This window comes from Lissotriton vulgaris, chromosome 2_1, assembly GCF_964263255.1.
Source record: "Lissotriton vulgaris chromosome 2_1, aLisVul1.2, whole genome shotgun sequence".
NCBI lineage: Eukaryota > Metazoa > Chordata > Amphibia > Caudata > Salamandridae > Lissotriton > Lissotriton vulgaris.
Window position 1 is genome coordinate 2,017,441,964 of NC_141687.1, and position 6,000 is coordinate 2,017,447,963.

Genomic DNA, 6,000 nt, shown 5'->3' on the forward strand with positions numbered 1-6,000 from the left:
GAATATACTGATTGTGTGCAATGCCAAGTACATTATCAACGACATTGTGGCAAAATACCCTGGCAGCACACATGACTATTTCATCTTCTGACATAGTGGGATACACAGACGTCTGAGTGCTGGAAAGTTTGGAGAGGGATACCTGCTAGGTAAATCAATAGCACACATACATCAATCCACTACTCATTTTGGGGGGAACATCGACTTACCTATCATTTCAATCCATGCAGGTGATAGTGCCTACGCAGTGCAAGACTTCATTCTAACACCGTATCTGGATCCAGCTAATGCAAGGGAGAGGAGGTATAACAGGGCACACAGATCAACGCGCAGCGTCTTAGAACGTACCTTTGGCATACTGAAGAGCTGGTTCAGATGTCTACATAAAAGTGGAGGGACACTCCAATACAGCCCTTAGACATGTTGTAAAATCGTGACAAGCTGCGCAATGCTCCACAACATGGCAATGAGGAAAGGCACCACAATTGATGTGAGCGACACAGACACATCGGATGATGATTGCCCACCTCCCCCTGGCAGGGCAGTAGCAGGAGTAGGGGCAGCTGCTGGACGTCAGAGACGGTCTGAGATCACACAAAACTACTTTTAGGTAAAAAATAAAGGTGATAAATGTGATGAACAAAAATGCCTTTTGTAACATGTGATAATTTTAGCAGTACGCAACACATGTTAGAACACAGTGATAGCACTGACCACAAATGTGCATAAATCAGTTTAGGTGGGTTGCTTCACCCCTTTTCACAAAAGTGTCTTTGTCCAGATCACCTCCTCCGGTGACGGCTTGGTGCAGGGCTGTGTTCTGCCTGAGTGCCCTCCAATGTCTTGCTAGCTGCAGCACCATGTCTTCCACTGCGACGTTTTGCAACAGGCAATGTAGAAGTGATGCTGCTCCTACTTGAGGTCTCTTTGCTCTCCCCAGAGACCATGAGTGTGCTGCCACCAGAGATTACAGTTTGCATCTGTTCCACTGCGTTTGTTACTTGTTCCAGCCCTCTCGCAATGGCCTGGCATTAGTGTGTCATTTGCATCTGCATAGTGATGCTGCGACGTGTAAGGTTGCTGGTGGTTGTGAAGAGGCGGTTCACTGCCTTTGTATAATTGTGCATACGTGCATTGGCACGTTGGGCAGCCCTGTCCCTGGCATTTTCATAACCTTCCAGTGTTGCACATAGGTTTTGTATGGCACCTGCCATGGCCAGGATGCCCCATGTGCCGCTGATTTCTGTTTAGAGTATTCAGCTGCCTGTTGATTAAACGTAGTGCTTTGTGTTGCAGGCGCTGAACTTGAAGTATGTTGTGCTCCAGTCCTGAAAAAAGAGTGTGTTCCTGTTCAGTGCCAGTTCTGCTCCTGGGCATGGACCTCCGTGCTACATTTGCTTCAGACCTTTTTTGTGGTTGTTGTTGTCCACGACTGTCAGACACTACCTGACTTTCCACTCTATCATCACTTGCCTCCCCTGTGGCGTCTAAGTCATCCTCCAATGGAGCGAGAGGGGGCACATATGTGTGCTTCCTGCGCATAATGGGTTTCTTATGAGAGTCATCACTGGTGTCCCCATCATTGGAGTGTTCCAAGTGAATTTGGAAGTCTTCTCCCTCTGCATTGTCCTCTGGTGCCCTGGATCGTGCTGTGGATGTAAAGAGGGACATATGAGTTTGTGTTTTGTCATGCATTTTGGACTGAATAAAGTTTTCAACTTTTACGTTGTGTGAATCTTGACATTGTCATTTTGCCTTAACTGCAACCCACATTCTAGGCATGATTTCCTATGTCTCATTTACAAACTATCCTACATCCAGCTAAGACTCCCATGATGCATTGCTGTGTGTGTTGTAAGGAGTGGACCGGAGTGAAATGTTTCTACTTCATGTCATACATTCTACACAGTGTGCATGCTATGGGGAGCTGTGTAATGATTATTTGCCATGCATCTTGTCTTGACTGCTGGATGCAGGGTCGGAGCTGTCAATGTCAGCCACACCACTTACACTCTCAGGCAGGAGAGTGGACTCCACCAGCTCTTCATGGGGTGTTGGATGTCCTGCTGGGGATGTTCCACCCGCGGTCTTCTGTGACTCCTTCAATCTAGATGCCACCCTCTCCTTGGACCTTTGGCGCATGTCATACCATCTCTTGCGCAGTTCCTCGATGGTACGATTGGTCACCCCCACAGCATTCACCTTCTCCTGTATTTTCAGCCATATCTTCCTTTTTCTTGCCTCAGGTACTTTCAGGGCTTTCTTTCCAAACAGGAGTTCATGGCTGCAGACCATCTCCTCTATGAGGACCTCCTGCTCTTTCTCTGAAAACTTGTGTTTTCTTTTCTTTTCTCACCTTCCATGCTCTCCTGTGGCCTCTGTGAATCCATTGTTGTGCTTGATGTGCTGTGCAGCCTCCAAACACACTTCTAACTGCCTCTGGGTGTGGCTCAGGCAAACAGGTGAAGCTAATCACTCCCACTTCCTACTTGTGATGCCATCAAGCTGCACCTGTATTGCAGATTCCCGGAATTGCGATTTCTTATTTTGCGAATTTCGCTATTAAGGAATCGCAAAACGGAATTCTGAGAATTTTTTGCAATTTTTAAGAAATCGCAAAACTTTCACGATTTTTTATATATATCCCGTTTTGCGAATCTGAAACTGCAAATCGCAAATTCTCGCAATTTGAGATTCGCAAAACGGTATCTTGATACATATGCCCCTAGATCTTGAGGAAAAGAAAATGCAGTTTGAGCATGAAAAAGCTTTGAGGGAGTTGGAGTTTAAAACCAAAAGTTTAGAAGTTACTCCCTCTGGTGGCAGCATACCGTCAGTACATACAGAAAGTAGAGTGTATATTCCCAAGGATGTGGCTATGGAGTTTTACAAAAATTATGATATTGGTCAGTGGTTCCGCGCCAATGAGGTAGCCATGTCTTCCCACCGGGTCCCTGAGAGAGATTGGGGAGCGGGGTTGTGGGGAAGGTTCCTTAGTGAGGGGCGGGACACATTGTTAGACTTGCCTTCTGAAGTCCACAATTCATACAGCCACATGAACGATGCATTGATGTCTAGATATGGCTTGAGACCTGAGCTCTATAGGCAGAGGTTCAGGAAATGCAAAAAGTTAGAAAACAGTACTTGGGTTGAATATGTCACTTTCTTTTGCAGAGCATTGGATGGTTGGGTAAAAGGTAGCAAGGTTAATGATTTTCAAGGTCTCTTTGATTTGGTTGCAAGGGAGCACTTGTCTGATAATTGTTTTCCAGAGCTGCACCAGCATCTGATAGATAGCAAGCTGACTAACCCTAGGAAGCTTTCTGAGGAGGCGGACCGCTGGGTGAGTACCCGGGTCCACAAGGGTCACGTGGGAGACTCAGCCAAAGGTGGGCAGGGACCCCAGCAGAAGAGTGGGGGGGACAAGGGTAAACAGAAGGAGTTCCACATAGGACCCCAAAGTAGTCCCCAAGGGAACCCCGTGAAAGGTTCCCAGCCTCCCCCTGAGAGAAAGCAGGGGGCCGGACAAGTAGTCCTGTTCCCCAGGGACCCCTGAAGTGTTACAAGTGTGGCGATCTGGGTCATAAGGTGACTGATACCAGGTGCCGCCTGTTTGATAAACCAGTACCCACTGGTGCTCCGCCCCAGCAGATGGCTAGTGTAGCCTTGGGGGAGGAGACTGATGTCCAAGGTGGGTGGGGTCCCGCACAGATGACCTTAGTCTATTGACTGTGAGATGGTCTCAGAAGCTAAGCTACCCAGGAACACTAAGAAATATGGGCAGCAAGTGACCGTCAATGGACAATAGAGGGAAGGCGCTTAGAGATACAGGAGCCATGTGACAGCTGTCAGGTGTCACCTAGTGTCTCAAGAGCAGATTGTCCCTCATGCATTTTGCCGAGTTGTTAACGCTGACAACACAGAGAGTCATTGTCCAATGGCTCAGGTTCCCTTTGCGTGGGAGGGAGTCTCTGGTACTCTTCAGGTAGCTGTGAGTCCCGCCATGCCTGTTGACTGTTTGTTGGGAAATGATTTGGAGAGCTCCCCTTGGGAAAAGGTGGAGAAAACAACTCACTTGAAGATGGTTGGACTGCCTGACTGGACGTGTGTGACCACCCGGTCAATGTCAGCCAGTAGGGGTTCTCAAGAGGACCTGGAGCCTGAGAGGGAGGCCCAGGACCCTGCCGAAGAGAGAAGTGGCGAGGGGCGATGGAAACCGACCCCGAAGTTCCTACAGCCCAGGAGTAGGTAAACCTTGAGGGGGATGCCCTGGAGCCTACCAGGGAGCAAGTAGCTGAACTGGGGGACCTGCCTGAGCAGACCCATTGGCAGTGTTGGACTTGGCCCTTTTTGCAGGGTCATCCCTGAACTTTTTGCCTTCCTCCTATATTTTTTCTGACCTGTTGTTGGCTATTTTATTACTCTGGGCACTTTACCACTGCTGATCAGTGCTAAAGTGCACATGCTCTCCCTATTGTAATTGAATGTATTAATTGGTGATTCCATGATTGACTATTTGGTTTACTTGTCTGACCCTAGTACAGTGCACTGAGTGTGCCCAGGGCATGTAAATCCAAATGCTGTTAGTGGGCTTGCAGCACTGGTTGTGCCACCCACAGAAGCGGCCTTGTAAAACGTGTCTAAGGTCTGCCAGCGCCTGCATGCAGTCTGGTACTGTCATACTGACTGGGCAAGTGACCCACTTGCTAGTCCCTAAACCTTCCCTTGTCTTCATATTAGTCACCCCTATGGTAGGCCCACGGGCAGGGTGCATTGTAAGTATATGGTAGGACAAGCCCTGATGTGTGTGGCATGTCCTAATTGTGAATTATAGCCATTTTTGTTTTTCACTATTACAAGGCTACCTGTTCTCTATAGGCCAGAATGGGCTGCTAGATTATTACATGTTTATAATCCTAGCAGACTCAGAGAACATGCTAGAAATTCGATTTTAGTATGCCTGGACTCAGAAAAATAAAATAGATCTTTTAGTTAAGTTTATTTTAATATTCTGTGTTTGCAAATACCACTTTTGGAAAGTAGGTATTTACTTGCCTAACCATTTAAGCCTGCCTCTGCGAGGTTGTGTATTCCTTGTCTGGAGTTTGAGTGACAGGGCTGGGGGATTCCAGGAGACAGAATGAGTCAGGCCAGTGGTGAATAGAGAGATCTGCATCTAGATGGGAGGGAGGAGTTGCACCTGGGACCTGAATAGGACTGTGCCCGTCCCCCATAGTGCTGGCTCCACCCCCTGTGGTGAGTCTGATGTCTCTGTCCTGCACACTGAAAGAAGAGAAGGAAGACTGTCAATAAAGTGCTCCAGGACTGTACTTTCCTTCCACAATGCTGGTTCTGCCTCCTGTGGGACGTCTGATGTGCCTGCCCTGCACTGTGAAAAGAAAAGAGAAGTCTGGTAAACAGAGTGCTTCAGAACTGGTTTGGACTGGGCAGAGGTCCCTCTCCCCTCAGCGAACAAAGGATTTTGGGGTATAACTATTGGGACCCTGATCCCAAGAAATTAGATCACTTCTGGACTTACAAGACGAACCCTCTGCTGAGGAGAAGGAACCTGAAGAAACTGAGGAAAGACTATTCCCAAGCTAAAGTGCTGCTTGGTGGATTGGCCTGCAGTGGTTGCCTGACTGCCAAAGAGAGGAGAAATAACTTTGTGGACTTTTCTTTCAACTTGTGCAAAGATCTCCAAGGGCTTGGAAGAGAGCTTGCCCCCTAACCAAAGTCCCAGGACCAGTGGACTTCACCAGCCTTTGTGAATTGCTGCTGGAAACAAGTGGCCAGGGAGTTGTGACCGACTCTTACGACCCGCCTGGTGTCCTGTATGCACCGCATCAAGCAACGTCTGCCTCGAACAACGCAAGCTCTGCGCTCACCGACTCCGTCCTGACGCCGTCACCGAGCCGTGTCCTGCACCACAACTGGTAGACACCGCGACGTGCAACGCCTCTCTACACCGAAATGAACTGGTCTGACCGACGCGGTCAC